Here is a 16,395-nt window from a genome sequence, read left to right as displayed (position 1 = left end):
TTTTTAAGCTACAATTACGTTATAAACTCTAATGAATTAGGTAGATTATAGAATGGACTCTCATCTTTAGATCTCTAGTACTCAACACAGTATTTGGCATAAAAAGAAACCCCAGAAAAGTTCTTAAATAGATGAAATGTAGTATGCAAGTGTGCTAAGTCACTTCAGTCATGTCCAACTTTTTGCAACCATATGGACTGTAGCCTCCCAGGCTTCTTTCTCCATGGGATTTTCCAGGCAAGAATACTTTGAATGGGTTTCCATGCACTCCTCCAGTGGAAATGCATTATGTGATCTCAAAATTATGATACAAAATTAAAATATACACTTCAGAGATGATTCCCCTGATTTAATCAACAATAACTGAATGCCTGCTATCAGCCAAGTACTGGAGATACAGTATTGAGTAAACCAGAGTCCCCAGTCCCTGTATCCAATAAGGGCAGTAGTTGTGTTGCTAAGGAGATGAGCATGTCCCTAAATCGCATCTTATCTTCTCTATCAAGAAAGGTAATCTGTCTCACCAGAATTTTCTTAAATCACAACTGGACACACCAGCATAGAATCATACTAAAAATCAGTAATAAGAACAACTTCACTCCTACAATTCCTCTTTTTCTGTGCTCTAGTGTTACTGGTCATCTTTTTGTCTTTGTGTTCCCTAAGCACTTTCCATTCTCAGGCCTGTTGTCTTTCTTCTTCCACCTAACTGGGACAATCTGCCTCATATCTTTTTGCTCAGAATTTGGGTTGAATATCATCTCCTTAGAGAGGTCTTACCTGTTTTCTCCTCCCCAGTTTCAACTAGTCATTTTCATCCCAGTCACTCTGTCACATTATAGCAATGATAAATTTTTGAAATTACATTATCTATTTATCTGTTTTTTAATTAATTCCTGCATACAGAATATAAATTATAAGAAAGCAAAGACTTTCCATGAAAGCAAATCTTTCTTGTTCACCACTATATTCCAGTGCATAAAAGAACAACCCATCAATTTTATCTAGATAACTAGATTAAAAAAACATTTTTTTTCCATTTTTGAATAACAGCTATATGTGTGACACTGGAAATACACAGTTCAAGGGGACAAAACACTAGTTGTTATTTTATGTTAAAAAACAAAGAATTAAAATTAAAACAAGTTCAAATAGTAGAGAAAGATATGGAAAGAAATGTAAAAGTCTCCTTTTTTCCCACTGTCAACCTCAGTTACACTCCCCTGGAAAACTTTTAAACATTTCTGTTTTAAATGCTACTAGTGGTTACTACTGGGACTCTAGTAACTTACTTATATTTATTGATTTATCATAGTTAGACAGTATCTTACCACAGAAGATGAGGAATTGGTGTACAGTCGTCCCCAATCCCCTGGGCAATGGTTCCAGGACAATCCCACACACACCAAAGTGCACTGAGGCTCAAGTCCCTTATATGAAATGATGTGGTATTTGCATGTAATTTATGCACATCCTCCCAATTGTTTTAAATAACCTCTAGATTACTTTTATACTTTGCCAAGTGTAAAGCAAATTCAGTTTTGCTCTTTTAGAACTTTCGGGAATTATTTTTTGGAATATTTTTCATCTCTGGTTGGTTGAATCCTTGGATATAGAACTTGTGGATACAATGAGCCAACTGTACTTTCTCTATATCTCCTTCTTTATGTCCCTTTTCTCAATATTGCTACTTTAGCACTCATGCTTATTCTCTCAGTATTTAATAACAGATTTAAACCTCTTGATTAACCCAACTAGATATTGTCTAATTATGATAATTGTCAAAAATTGGGCAATTCTCATACAGTTTCTTGATATTTTCTTCTCATCTCTTCATAATTTTTGTCATTGCTTCTTCATTAGCAAGGTTGTAATATTTGCAATCTGTAGGTTGATTATAATATTTTAACCAGTACTTTAACCACCATTTGTGAAAGTATTGTTGTGTGCAATTTCTCAGATATGTAGTATGCTTGCATAGAGGAGAAACCCTAAACCAATGCCGCTATCCATATGCTTCTCTAAGGATAATGTTTTAAGAGCAAAGTTCAGATAAATTTTCTTATGTCTATCAATTGCTTAAATCACATCACGTTTTAGTTAACTTCATATTTGGATCATTATTTTCAAATACACATTTTTTTTTTTGGAGTTTCTATTTGTTTTTCCTTCTCATTGGTTAAAGAGATAATTCACTTTATTATGTTTTAAAGTTTTCCAGTTTCTGAAGTGCAGTTGCCTAGATGTTCCATATATACCTGATTGGAATATACTTTTATCCTGAAAATGATTCCTAGAGCCTTCTGTTGCAATGTAAATTTATTCATTTCTAATTGCATGACCATAATTATGGGATTCATTTTCATTGTATTATGATTTGGTTCCACCACTTTTTTTAAAAAAAAGACTTTATCCATCTTGCCTCACTAACATTATTCTGCCTATGTATATGTTTAAGTTTGGTCTTGTGTTTTGTTTGTTTTTAAAAAAATGAGAAATGGGATATAAATTCTTCAGCACATGCAGATCTGAAAATTATTTCATTTTGATCATTCTTGATGATAACCCGGTTATTAAAAAATATATATATTCCAAGTGATTTTTTTTACAACTCTAAAGGTATCTTTTGGAGAAGGCAATGGCAACCCACTCCAGTACTCTTGCCTGGAAAATCCCATGGAGGGAGGAGCCTGGTAGGCTGCAGTCCATGGGGTGGCTACCAGTCGGACATGACTGAGCGACTTCACTTTCACTTTTCACTCTCACGCATTGGAGAAGGAAATGGCAACCCACTCCAGTGTTCTTGCCTGGAGAATCCCAGGGACAGGGGAGCCTGGTGGGCTGTCATCTGTGGGGTCGCACAGAGTTGGACATGACTGAAGTGACATAGCAGCAGCAGCAGCAAAGGTATCTTTCTTCTGGCTTCTAGCATCCATTCTACCTGATTGGAACATCTGATCCTGATCTTATTCATATTATTTTATAAGTAGTCACTTTACAAGGAATTTTGTCCTAAAAGTTTAAAAATTTCACCAGGATGTAAACAACTGTAGGTTTTTTTTCTTCTTCCCATTTTATTCTCCTTGACCCATGGGAGGGACTTTCAATCTGAAGATTAAAAATTATCTTTAATCAGGAATTTTTTTGTTTATTATTTCCTACCATTCATTATCTCTGTCCTCATCCTTATGCCTTTTGAACTTTTACTATAATGATTTTGTAAGGAATAAGCAAATTGGTTTGAAACCCTCACATTTAACCATAAACAAACAAAAACCACTCTTATTCTAGATCTATTGTGGAAATCTGAATTTATCTTAGGATCTGCTTTTTTTTCCCAACTCTAAGACCAACATCTTGGAGCCTACCTAGGAAAATTTTTGACGTTCTAACTGGAGACAAAAGTTCCAGCTAACTGCTAGACTGGATTGGAGAGAGGCCAAACAATCCAAAGTGTTTTTAACTAAACACATTGATAATTGATTCAAAGTCCAAATAAAACTTAGACCTAGAGACTCTATTTGGGACTCTTAAGATGATAACCTTGTGCTCTATTCCTTGAAATTTCCCTTGTTCTTGTGTTTCCATTAGAATGATTCATTCAAATTTTGTCTCCCAGAAATGTGTCAGAATCTCTACTATGTACATAACATACTCCTTTTCAGTGCTGGCATGTATTTATTATTTTAAATAAACTTTTTACTGAAATTTCAAGGTAGTCCTGAGAACATGGAGAGGCAAACAATGCTCAATCTGCCATACAGAACCAGACATCAGCATGTGACAATTAGTTGCATGATTTTGAATAGTAGTTTTAACATTGGAGTATTTTTATACTATTCACATCAGAATCATTCAGTTTGCTATTATTTAAATTGCAAGTGTTACGTTCAACACATTCCTTTACCTGGTCCCTGAGCCTTCCTTCAAGCTTCACAGAACATAAATGTAGTAATAATATGGTAAGATCTCCTACTTTGTTAATTAATAAGAGCCTAATCCTTGTTGAAACAAGTGATAACTTCCTGATAGACAGAATTTGGGTGGAATTATATAGAGATAATCACACAATAGTGTGGTTAGTGCTATGGTGAAGCCAGAGAATTGCTTTTTCTGTATTTCCCTTCTTCATTGACACAAATGCTCAAAGTTTCTTTGCCTTTGAAGAGGCACATCCAGAACAGTTTTTCCTCTGCCAATTAAAGTATTCTTTCTAGTCTTTCATCTATCAAGTTGTCTGGTTTCAGATTTTCAAATCTTATCTGAAATTCCAAATTCTTCATAAAGGTTTCCTTCAGTTAATTAGAAAAAGTTAAAATTTTCTTTTCCTGACACAGATAATTTCTGTTTTATTATATTTTAAAACAGCTTTTTTTAAAAATTAATTTTTTTAAATTGGAGGCTAATTACTTTACAACATTGTAGTGGTTTTGCCATACATTGACATGAATCAGCCATGGGTGTAACGCATTTCCCCCATCCTGAACCCCCTCCCTCCTCCCTCCCCATCCCATCCCTCAGGGTCATCCCAGTGCACCAGTCCTGAGCACCCTGTCTCATGCATCTAACCTGGACTGGCCATCTATTTCACATACATGTTTCAATGCTATTTAAGAGATATAATTCACATAGCATGCAATTCACCCATTAAGGTGTTACAAGTCCATGGCTTTTAGTATATTCAGACAGTCATGTATTGGTTGTCACAGTCAATTTTAGAACATTTTTATCACACAAAAAGAAACTCTAGGAACTTCCCTGGTGGTCCAGTGGTTAAGAATCTGCCCTGCAATGCAGGGGACATGGGTCCGATCCCTGGTGGGAGAAACAAGATCCCCCACGCCTTGGAGCAGCTAAGCCCACGCACCACAACTAGCGAGCCTACATGGCACAATTAGAGAGTCCGTGTGCCACTAAGGTGTGATGGAGCCAAATAAATAAATATTAAAAACTGTACCCATTAGCTATCTCTTTCCTATTCCCTCATCCCTTCCACCACCCATCCCTAAGCGAGCACTAATCTACTTTATGTCTCTATACAGTTTCCTGTTCTGAAATTTCATATGAATGAAATCATATAGTATGTGGACTTTTGTCACTGGCTTCTTTCACTGAGCATAATGTTTTCCAGATGCATTCAAGTTAGAGTATATATCAGTACTTCATTCCCTTTTATGGTCAAATAATAGTCCATGTCTATATATTCATTTTATTTATGTATTTACATTCAAATATCTTTAGAAGATTTATTTGCATCAATCAAAAATTGGAAAGAACTCAAATATGTAGAGAAAGACAAAAGAATAAACAAATAGTGGTATATCCACAGACTGTCATACTTCTAAGCTATATAAAAAATAAACTACTCATTAAAGCACTATTGATGACTACCAAAAAGACTGAAGTGACTTAGCAGCAGCAGCAGCAGCAAAATGAGTAAGCCACGTGAGGCTACTCAGAGACAAAAAAGAATAAACTTTTCATGAACAGAATTATGTATAATTTTAAAATGGAAGCTAATCTATGATAATGCTAGTCTGAAGAGCAGAGATAGTAAAGAGAGAGACATTATAAAAGGGCATGAGGTAAACCAAAAGATAATGGAAAGGCTCATTACTATGACTGTGGTGGTGGTTTTACGGACTTATATGGATGCCAAATCTTAATCAAATTGTTGAGTTTAAACATAATCAGTTTGTTGCATGTCACTTATACCTTACTAAGGCTCTAAAAATACAATTCAAAATAAAAAGCTAGATTTCCTACAATTCTGGAAAATCAGTTTGGCAAACCTATAATGACTTCATCATCTCTTTCCTCATGCCCTGGGAGAAACACTTTGCTTAGTGGTGGCAAATATTGGAAGCAACAAGGCAATTTCCATCAAATTCAATAGGAATGCAGGCTGGGTTACGAAGCGGACAGCTTGTCCTCCATTGTTGATATTTTTTACATTTTGATTATTCATTCATCCTTTGATAGACATTTGAATTGTTTCTACCTTTTGGTTATTATGAGTAATGATGCTATAAGCATTTATGTACAAAAGTTTATGTGGAGATATGTATATCTCTGCTTTTTCCATATTCTTGCCAACACTTGTTGATATTTAAGCATCCTACTATTTGTGAAGTGGTATCCCATTGTGCTTTTGTTTTGCATTCCCCTGATAACCAAGGCTGTGAATATCTATTCATTTACTTATTCTCTACCTGTATTATTTTCCTTGGAGAAATAAATGTCTATTCAGATCTTTGCCCATTTTAAAATTGAGTTGTCTTTTCATAAGTGAGTTGTAAGAGTTCTTTACTTATTCTAGATATAAGTCCCTTATGATTTGCAAATGTTTCCCCCAATTTGAGATTTTTATTTTCTTAATGGTATCCTTTAAAATACAAAAGTTTTAAATTTTAATAAAGACCAATTTGTCTATATTTTTCTTTTGTTGCTTGTACTTTTGGTGTCATATCTAGAATTCTTTTCCAGATCTAGGCTCATGAAGATTTACCTCTATATTTTCTTCTAAGAGTTTTATAGTTTAAGCTCTTATATTTAGGTCATTATCCATTTCAAGTGAATGTTTTCTGTATATGTTATTAGGTAAGGGTCCTATTTAGTTGTTCTACATGTGGCTATCCGGTTGTCCCAGCACCATTTGTTGAAAAGACTATCCTTTTCCTTAGTGAATGTTTCTGACACCCTTGTTGAAAATCTATTGACCACAGATCCTATTGACTCAGTTTTATACTGTATTCCGCAATATACATTTATCTCTTTGCCTGAACATGAAGATAATGTCTGATTAATTTATGGAGCACACTAAAATTTTCCGTAACATTTAGCCAGGCAGACCACCTGGAAATCAGTTGACTCTTACTGCATAACAAACAATCACAAAATTTCAGTGGCACAATTGTGTATTTAGCTTATGCATCTGGGAATTGTCTGGGGATTGTCTGATTGAGGTTGGGTCTATCACAGTTAGGGTGGGGAAACTTTTCTGCAAGTATCTCTCATTTTCTATCTTGGGTTAGTGTCCCAAACTGTGTGTGCTTTTCTCATGGTGATGGCAGAAGTTCCAGGTATATATTATTGTTTTAGATTTTACTTAAAGGTCTATGACCAATTTTGATTATGGTGGACCTTTATGCAAGGACCTTATGCAAGCCCACCTACATAAATGTGTTCCAAGCTTCCGCTGTTTCACACTGGCCAACGTCTGGTTAAACAAAACAAGTCATGTGGTCAGGTGTAATGTTAAAGCAGCAGAAAAGTACGTTTCTCTCATGGACTGAGGAAAAGGAAATGAATACTGGATAGTAATTCAGTCTAGATATTTCATTTATACAAAATTTCTTCCAGGAAAGAAATGAAAATCCCCAAAATTCTGAACTGGATCTCTTTATGCTAGATGCCCCTTGCTAAATTTACTTATTATTGCTAAGAATTTTCTTTGGTTTGCTACAGAGTTGTCAGCATTCCCTGTCATATCACCTGTGAGTAATTATAGTTTACGATGTTCCTTTCCAAGCTTTCTACCTTGTATTTCTTTTTCTTTCCTGTTATACAAGTTAGAATATTCTAGTTCAGTGTTGAACAGAAGCAGTAAGATGAGGCACTTTGCTTTAATATTTGACCATTGAATGTGATGTTAGCTATAGGTTTTCTCTGATACATTTTATCATATTCAAAAAGTTTCCAACTACTATTCCAAGTTTGCTGAGACCTTTATTATGAATGAGTGTTAAATTTCATGAAGTGTTCTTTCTGCAACTATTGAAATGTTTATTTTTCTCTTTAATTCTCCTATGATAATGAATTATGTTGCTTGAATTTCTTACAGATTTATTGAGGTATAATTGGATAGAATGAGTTTCACATATTAAAATTATGTAATTTGATAAATTATGATATTGGTAAAATCATCACTGTGATCAAAATACTGAACATATCTATTGCTTCCAAAACTTTCTCTGTGGCCCAATCATAATTCTTCTTTCCTATCTCCTACGCTGTGGCTTCTCTTGTGGCTCAGCAGGTAAAGAATCCACCTGCAATGCAGGAGACCTGGGTTCGAACCCTGGGTTGGAAAGATCCCCTGGAGAAGGGAAAGGCTATCCACTCCAGTATTCTGGCCTGGAGAATTCCATGGACTGTATAGTCCATGGGGTCACAAAGAGTGACTTTCACTTTCACCCTGATCCCCAGGCAACCATTAATCTGCTTTCTGCTGCCATACATTAGTTTTCATTTCCTAAAATTTTATACAAATGGAAGCATATAGTATGCACTAATTTTTGTCTGACATCTTTCACTCAGCATAGTGTGATGTTTTTCAATGTGTAGAATGTAACAATTTGTTACTATGAATTATGCTTTTGGCATTGAATCTAAGAAATCTTTACCTAGGTCAAATATGTTTTATCCTTTATATTATCCTAGATATACTATAGTTTTAGATTTTGCTTTTAGGTCTATGACCAATTTTGAGTTATGGTGGACCTTTGTGCTTATATTGCGCCTACCTGGATAATCTAAAATAATCTCTTCATCTCCAAATCATGACATCAACCATACCTGCAAACCACACCCTGCTTTGTAAGGAGAAATAGTCACATGTTCTGGGAACTAGAATTTGGATCTCTTTTGGTGGGGAAGTATATTATTCTGCCTACAACAGAGAGATTCCTGTAAGCAAATATCCCTGGATTTTCCATATTATACAGGTGACTTCCATGTTGCTCTACAATGGTTTAATATGATGAACAACTTGGGGATGGGAGTAGAAAGACTGAACACTGAACTAAGACTTTCCATCAAAAGCTCACCCAGTTTGTAAGTGGAAAGAGCATGGGCTTTAGAGTAATGAGGAATTGGATCTGAATGCTTAATTTTTCCATTATTCATTCTGTGGCCTTTTAATTTACTATCATCAGGTTTGTTATTTAATAATAGGGTGAAAGTGAAAGTCACTCAGCCATGTCCGACTCTTTGCAATCTCATGGACTATACAGTCCATGAAATTCTCCAGGCCAGTATACTGGAGTGGGTAGCCGTTCTCTTCTCCAAGGGATTTTCCCAACACAGGGATCAAACTCAGGTCTCTCGCTTTTCAGGTGGATCCTTTACCAGCTAAGCCATCAGGGAAACCCAATAATAGAGTAACAATCCTCATATTATAGGGATATTTTGAGGACTAAAAAGATAGTGTAAGTGTCTAGACAGCACCTAGAACATAAAATGTATAGCAGTATATGTTTCTTCCAGAAAAACTTTGCTTCTATTAGGCTTTATTCTTCTGGACAAAGAATGTGCATTATTTATCACTGACGCTTATACTATCAGTTTATGTGCACTGAAACCTTTCATCTTCAAATTAGTATCAATGGCGAAGAGCACATTAGTAGAGCGGTTAAGAGTTATAGGTCCCTATAGCTTCATGTCAGTCTGTGACATCTAAATCCTGATGTCAGTCTGTGCTAGTTGTGTGAGATCAGGTCATTTGTTTACACCTCCGTGTTCTTATCTCCTCAATGAGAGTAATGGGACTCCTACCTGTTTGCTGTGAGGACAGTGGAGGTGCATATGAAGTACTGATCACAGGACTGGGGTGCAGTGATTCATTTGGCCCTTAGAGGGAGCTCCATGTGAGTGAGAAGCCTGTGAAGGAGATGAGCTATGTTGGTGCTTCTTTCCCTGGATTCTGTTTTTAGCAAAATTGATTAAGAGGTGATTTAAATCACACAGATTCACAACCATGTGACATTATAATGAATTTTTAAATTTTTGAAGCAGATTTAATTTAGGTTCATTCTCAGTTAACATTAATTTGAGCTATTTTGCAAAATGCTTAATTCCTTGGCAAGGTCAGAAAATGTGAGTAATTTACATGCTGGAGTATCCTTCAGTGGCTAACCAAGATCGTAAATTCCATAATTCATAAAATATATTTTTAGTATGTATATATATACACACACACACACACATACAAGTAATGATTACACTAAAATAGGCAAGGTGGTGATCATTTTGAATCTTTCAAACCGTAACCTTTCAAAGAAATTAATTCTTCCTGTTACAAAGATTGCTGAAGCAATAAGCTATAAATGGCTTTTATGGAAACAAATCCAGAAAGAAGACATAATTTTAACATCAACACGCTGGATAACCCAGAGTGGTTCTAAACTTATTTTTGGCTTATTGAAAAAATAAAATATAAAACAAGAAAGATGTCACGCTCAACACTAAAACTAGAATGCAATATTAAAAAGCTTAAAAGGAGATACATTAACAGAAAGATTAATGCAGAGTTTACTCATCACGTGGCAAGAAATAAGATGATGTAGTTTAAAACATTTAAGAAATTATTAAATTCAGTTTTTAAAGCAACAATATATGAACTATCCTAAAGAGAAGGGAGGAAATAATGTCCTATCTTAGATACTGTGAAACTTTATTCACTGTGAATTTACAACAGTTTAGTTAATTTTCTTCAGTGTGATGAAGAGTGGGCCTGAGCCTGAGCCCACAGCAGGACTTGCTATTACCCTAACATAGTTTGCACTTTCAAAGTATCTAAGAATTTCTGATTTTTTCTGGTGAGAATTCCATTCCTTCCACCCTTGTTTTCTGCTTTTTGGACAGAACTCAATTATCCCATCTTCTCAATAACTCCCAAATAATCTTTCCACCCCTCCTCCCTTCCCCATGCTGTGCAGTGTTATTTATTTCCTCATTGTATTTCCCAAAACACACTTTCTATCCCAGCTATTGGTTTATGATCTTGTCTCCATGACTGAATTATGAACTTTGTGTAAGCAGAGAACATACCTTACTTTTTAAAAAACTTTTAATTTTTTATTGGGATATAGCTGATTACATTGTTGTGATAGTTTCAGGTGAATAGCAAAGGGACTCAGCCGTATATATACATGGATGCATTCTCCCCTAAACTCCCTTCCTGTCCTTGCTGCCGCATAACATTTAGTTGAGTTCCCTGTGCTATACAGCAGGTCCTTGTTGGTCATCTGTTTTAAATATAGCAGTGGAAAACATGCCTTACATATTTCAGTTTCTTTGGAACCTTCCAGGGTGCTTAGAACATGTTATAAAATTAAGTTTGATTTTTGTAGGGCCAGGTATCCATAGTACCATGTATCCACAGGAAACTTTGAGTCTGTGAGATCAGGTCAGTCATGATAAGGATGGTGATTTAACTACATGGGAAACCTAATATACAAAATTAGGAGACCATTATTTCCTTTCCTCTCTTTTCAGTAATATAAAGTTACTATTATGCTCATTACAAGAATTTCCCCCCTTTTTTTTTTTTCAAAATGAGTTATTAATGTTTTGGATAAAAGCAGAACAAGTTAAAACTACTTATGCCTAGACTTAAACTTCTCATTTTGGCAAACTCAGGAGTCTTAGGTACAGAGAAAATTACTTTCACAGTGTATTTTGAGGTGCACTGGACATTCCATTTGCTAAAATTTCTTCTTATCTCTTCCCTTTGCTAGCCAGTCTCCATGTAGAAGCCAGTGCAATTTCTTTTTTAAAAAGAGTGTATCACGTACCTGCTTAAGACTCTCTGATGGCTTCCCAATCCACTTAGAACAAAACTCAAACCCCTTTATTCGGCCTCCAGGCCCTACATGGCCTGCCGTCTGCTGATCACTCTTGTCCTTTCTCACTGTATTCTGTTTCATTCACAAGCTACAGTCATACTCTCCTGTCTTCTTTTATTTGAAGACACCAAGCTTAGTACCACTTTTAGTCTTTGAAGAACATTCTTCTCCTTTGGAGAGCTTTTCCTTACCTCTTTTAAGAGGCCTGCTACCTCATGGTTTAGATATACATTAAAGACACTCAGCTTTCCTTGATTGCCTGATTTAAATAGCTCCTCAAACCTTTCAAGTATATCCTCTTGTTTTATCTTTATTACAGTATTTAGCACTACATGATTGCTTCTTGATATTTTTTTAGTTTTCTGTCCCTCTCCACTAGATGGTACAATCTTTAAAAACAGATACTTTGTTCATCTCTGTGACCCAGACCCCCCCCCCCCCACACACACACAAAGGCAAATAGAGGCTCAAAAGCATTTCTAAAGGGAATCAGATTTCTTCTTTATCTTTTCCCCTGGTATTCTTTAAAAATATTTCCTGAGAAAGTTGGTGTTAAGAACACATTCATCTAAATTACCTTAAATGTTTAAAAATTAGTAGATTAATCGTAAGGAACAGCATCTTGAGACATAAATGTTGAAATTACTGTTGGTTTTAAGATATCCAAATGCAGGTTATAGATTCTGCTAGAACCAAGCTGATGTAGAGACTGTAGCAGATCTTCCAAGATTTGCTGAAAATGCAGCCAAAGAAAAGGTGAGATGGAAGTAGGACCAAGAGAAATTTTTCTTTTTCTTTGTAAAATGGAAGAAAGGATCACATGTCTCTAAAAGTGGTAAAGTGGCAAAGATTATATTAATTAGGGCATGTTTTATAGACATTTGAGATTTATTTTTCATATGTAAATTTCTGTTACACAGAGAAAAATCATATTTACAGAAGATGCTAATATGTAATTAGTGTCATAATTAAGGTGAAGTTTTTAGATATCTAAGGAAGGAGGGATCAGAAAACATTTTGGTATACCATTTATTATGTGATAATAAGTGAAAACTGTACCTGAGTAAGTTTGGACTGTTATAGATAATTCACTACTCTATTTATTCTGGACATATTGGATCATATTGATGGGTCCTGCATCAGTGGGGCTCCAGTGGCCAGAGACTGACAAAAATCCAATTGTTGAATAGATTTCTTTGTTTTTAAAATGACAATATATGGCATCATCTCTAAGGTCTCTAACGGATCTGAAAACTCTGTAATGAATTGGAATGTTACAGGTTTTAGAAGCAAAATACGCTGAAAGCAGAGGAAAGCATACGAATGAGATCAGTGAAGCTAAAATTCATCCTCTCCAAATCTCCGACTGGATGGCCTTATGTGCCACGTGGAGAGTGCATTACCTCTTTCAAAGTAGAGTAAATCAATGAACAAATAGCAATGATAGGCCATGCCTAGCAATTTAAGATGGCAAAACTTTTTCTGGAGAAATTATATGCTTTGTAGATAGGAGGGACCTAAAAAATGATTTGATGTAGCTTTTCTTTTTAATCTGTGAAATGTAAGTATTATGAAAGTGAAAGTGTTAGTCACTCAGTCGTGTCTGACTCTTTGTGATCTCATGGACTGTAGCCCACCAAGCTCCTCTGTCCATGGAATTCTGCAGGCAAGAACACTGTAGTGGGTTTTGCCATTTCCTTCTCCAGGGGATCTTCCTGACCCAGGGACTGAACCCAGGTCTCCTGTGATGCAGGCAGACTCTTTACCTACTGAGCCACCAGGGAACACCAAGTATTATGAGATGTAACAGGTATTATATAAAGAATGAGTTCTGTGTTTAAATAAGTATGGAAAACACTGCACACTATATTTGACTGGAAGATCTCAAATCTCATCTGTGTATTAAAGGTCCTAGACATTCATCAGTAAAGAAAATGAGTTGACTCTAAACATACATTTCATTCACTCAACATTTATCACATGCCCACCGTGTACCAGCAGCCAATGCTAAGGTAAGAGCAAGTTCAATATTCAAGCAAAAGTAAGGAGATCCAACCAGTCCATCCTAAAGGAGATCAGTCCTGGGTGTTCATTGGAAGGACTGATGCTGAAGTTGAAACTCCAGTACTTTGGCCACCTCATGCGAAGAGTTGACTCATTGGAAAAGAACCTGATGCTGGGAGGGATTGTGGGCAGGAGAAGAAGGGGACGACAGAGGATGAGATGGCTGGATGGCATCACCGACTTGATGGGCATGAGTTTGAGTAAACTCCGGGAGTTGGTGATGGACAGGGAGGCCTGGCATGCTGCGATTCATGGGGTCGCAGAGTCGGACATGACTGAGTGACTGAACTGAACTGAGCTGAACTGAAGGGGACCGATATGGCTCAAGCAAAATGAGCCAGAGGGAGAGTCACAGGAGACGAGATGGAGAGGGTTGCTCGTGATGATTTTCCACTGGGCAATTTAAAGCTTTTGGCTTTTTCTCTGAGTGAAATGGGAAGCCACTGCAAGACTTTAACTGGATAAATAACTCAACTTTTTTTAAGCCCTTAAAAGATTGTTTCAGTTGCTATGTTAAGAATAGACTATAGAGAATAGAGTTTCAAGGACAGAAGAAAAGAAACCCATAAGGGGTCTGTTGCCATAATCCATGTGAGAGATCTTTATGATCTTGACTAGGAGGATAGCAACAGACATGGGGAAAGGGGTGAGATTTGCCTTACTAAAGGTTCTGTGGAAGAAACCACTTCTAAGTTCATTCATGTTATTGACTTAAGTTAGTTCTTTGTGTTTCTACGACTGAGGTTCCTGTTTCTTTACAGCTGTCAGACAGGGGCTGGTTTTTGCTCCTAGAGGCTGCCCACATTTCTTCACTATGCCTTTCATGTGGCCTCCTCCGACAGTGGTGGGATGAGTCCTACTAACACTTGGAATCTCTCTAACTTCAGTCAAATAAAGTTCTTTGCTTTTAAGGATTCATGTGATTAGATTCAGCCAATGGAGATAATTTAGTATGATCTCTCTGTAACCTTAATCACAACTGCAAAGCCCCTTTGCCATGTAATTTATTCACAAATTCCAGGGACTAAGGCATGGACATCTTTGGGAGAGGGAGCATTTTGCCTCCCCAAATCTTTCATTTAAAGATTCAAGGCATTTTTCAAAAGATATCCTATAAAATTAAGCTTTTTCTGTGAGATAAGAGATTATAGACAATCAAGAAGAGAAGCAAAAAAAAAAAAAAAAAAGAAACTGTAATTTGTGAAATATAATTAATTTCCTAAATATCATCTTTCCTTTTCTTTTTTTTCATTTGTATTTGATCCCATTTCATTCCATTCAATTCCACAGCTTTAGGTGAACAATTTCCATATGCCGGACACCAGTGTTAGTTGCAATGGCTATAAAGACAGAAGACATATTTTTAGCTCTTAAGAAGCTTACAACTTATTTGGAGAAACCTCACAAATGCAATTTTCAGCAACATGATATAGCAAATGAATGTTAGTGGCCAAATAAATTGAGTTAGAAGTACTTGTACACCCTAGAGTCCCTAACACTATATTGGACCACAGGAATGTGTCCAAAGTAACTAGATTTTCAAGAAGTTGCCAACAGTCTCCATAAAACATTTTTTTCCTTTGCTTGTATCTTCAGCTGCCGGAATAAAAATCTTTTGGGGCATTGCCTTGTGACTAAAAGGGAAAACATTTCAGGCTAAGCATGAGCCTGCTCGTCTTTCTATAACTTTATAAGGTCAAATACAAGCCTATAAAAACCAAGGCTTCCCCTTGTGATCAATAGAGTGGGGGCATCAAGCTGGCGGCTGGGCTGGGGCCTACACATGAGTCAGTCCCTCAGGAGTGCTCTGTCTGACCCTTTGGCATTCACTCTTGCTGTGCGTACATTGTAGGAGACTGCTGAGGTGCTTGTTGGCAGAGCTCTGAAGCAATTATATAGACCCTGGCAGTGTCCTTCACAGACAAAAATGTCTCAAGTTTTTGTCAACACAATCAAGATAACTGTCTTGCTTTTGGTTGCCCTTTTGGATACCAGTATTTCAAAGAAAATGTAATTTCCCCCTCAGATAAAATTCTTTCATATTGTTCATTAAATAATTTATTCATATGTTCATTTATTCTTTCATTTTGTTGTACGTCTCCAGAATATGACTCTAAATTTTAGCTTGAAATGTATGCAGACTTCCCCTTTTTTAAGGGAATTTAGAACTTGGTTTGGCCTAGCATGTGCAGTTAACCATTAGTTTGCAGGGATAAGAGGAAAGCAGGGATGCTCATATTTTTGAGCATACATAAGGCACTAACCAGTCCAAATACATGTCAGCCAGAGGTCTTGGGCAGTTCCTGACAACCCCTTGCTATAGCTGGTTTGGAATTAACTTTTTAGTTTTGGGAAAATGGGTAGACTTGGAGGCTTTAGGTGTCAGAGAAGAGGATACACTACTAATCAGTAGGAAAATATTTAGATATTTTAACACTTAGTATAGCTATACTGGTCGTGAGAGCTAAATATCAATCCTGAGTAAGAGTATTTACATGAATTAGCAGATGAGTTTGCTGTGGGCAATATTTTTCTGTTGTTTCTTTATTTTGACCTATTCACTCCTTTAAAACTGCCTGTAAGAACAATGTTTCCCTGATCTCCCTTTTCTTAAGAGTTACGGTGAGCTTTGTTTTAAATTTTGCTAGTTTTTTAAAAATTAATTAATGTATTTTAATTGAAGGCTAATTACTGTACAATATTG

Source organism: Dama dama, chromosome 21 (assembly GCF_033118175.1).
Source record: "Dama dama isolate Ldn47 chromosome 21, ASM3311817v1, whole genome shotgun sequence".
NCBI lineage: Eukaryota > Metazoa > Chordata > Mammalia > Artiodactyla > Cervidae > Dama > Dama dama.
The sequence above is the reverse complement of the archived record's forward strand: the minus strand, read 5'-3'. Positions refer to the sequence as shown.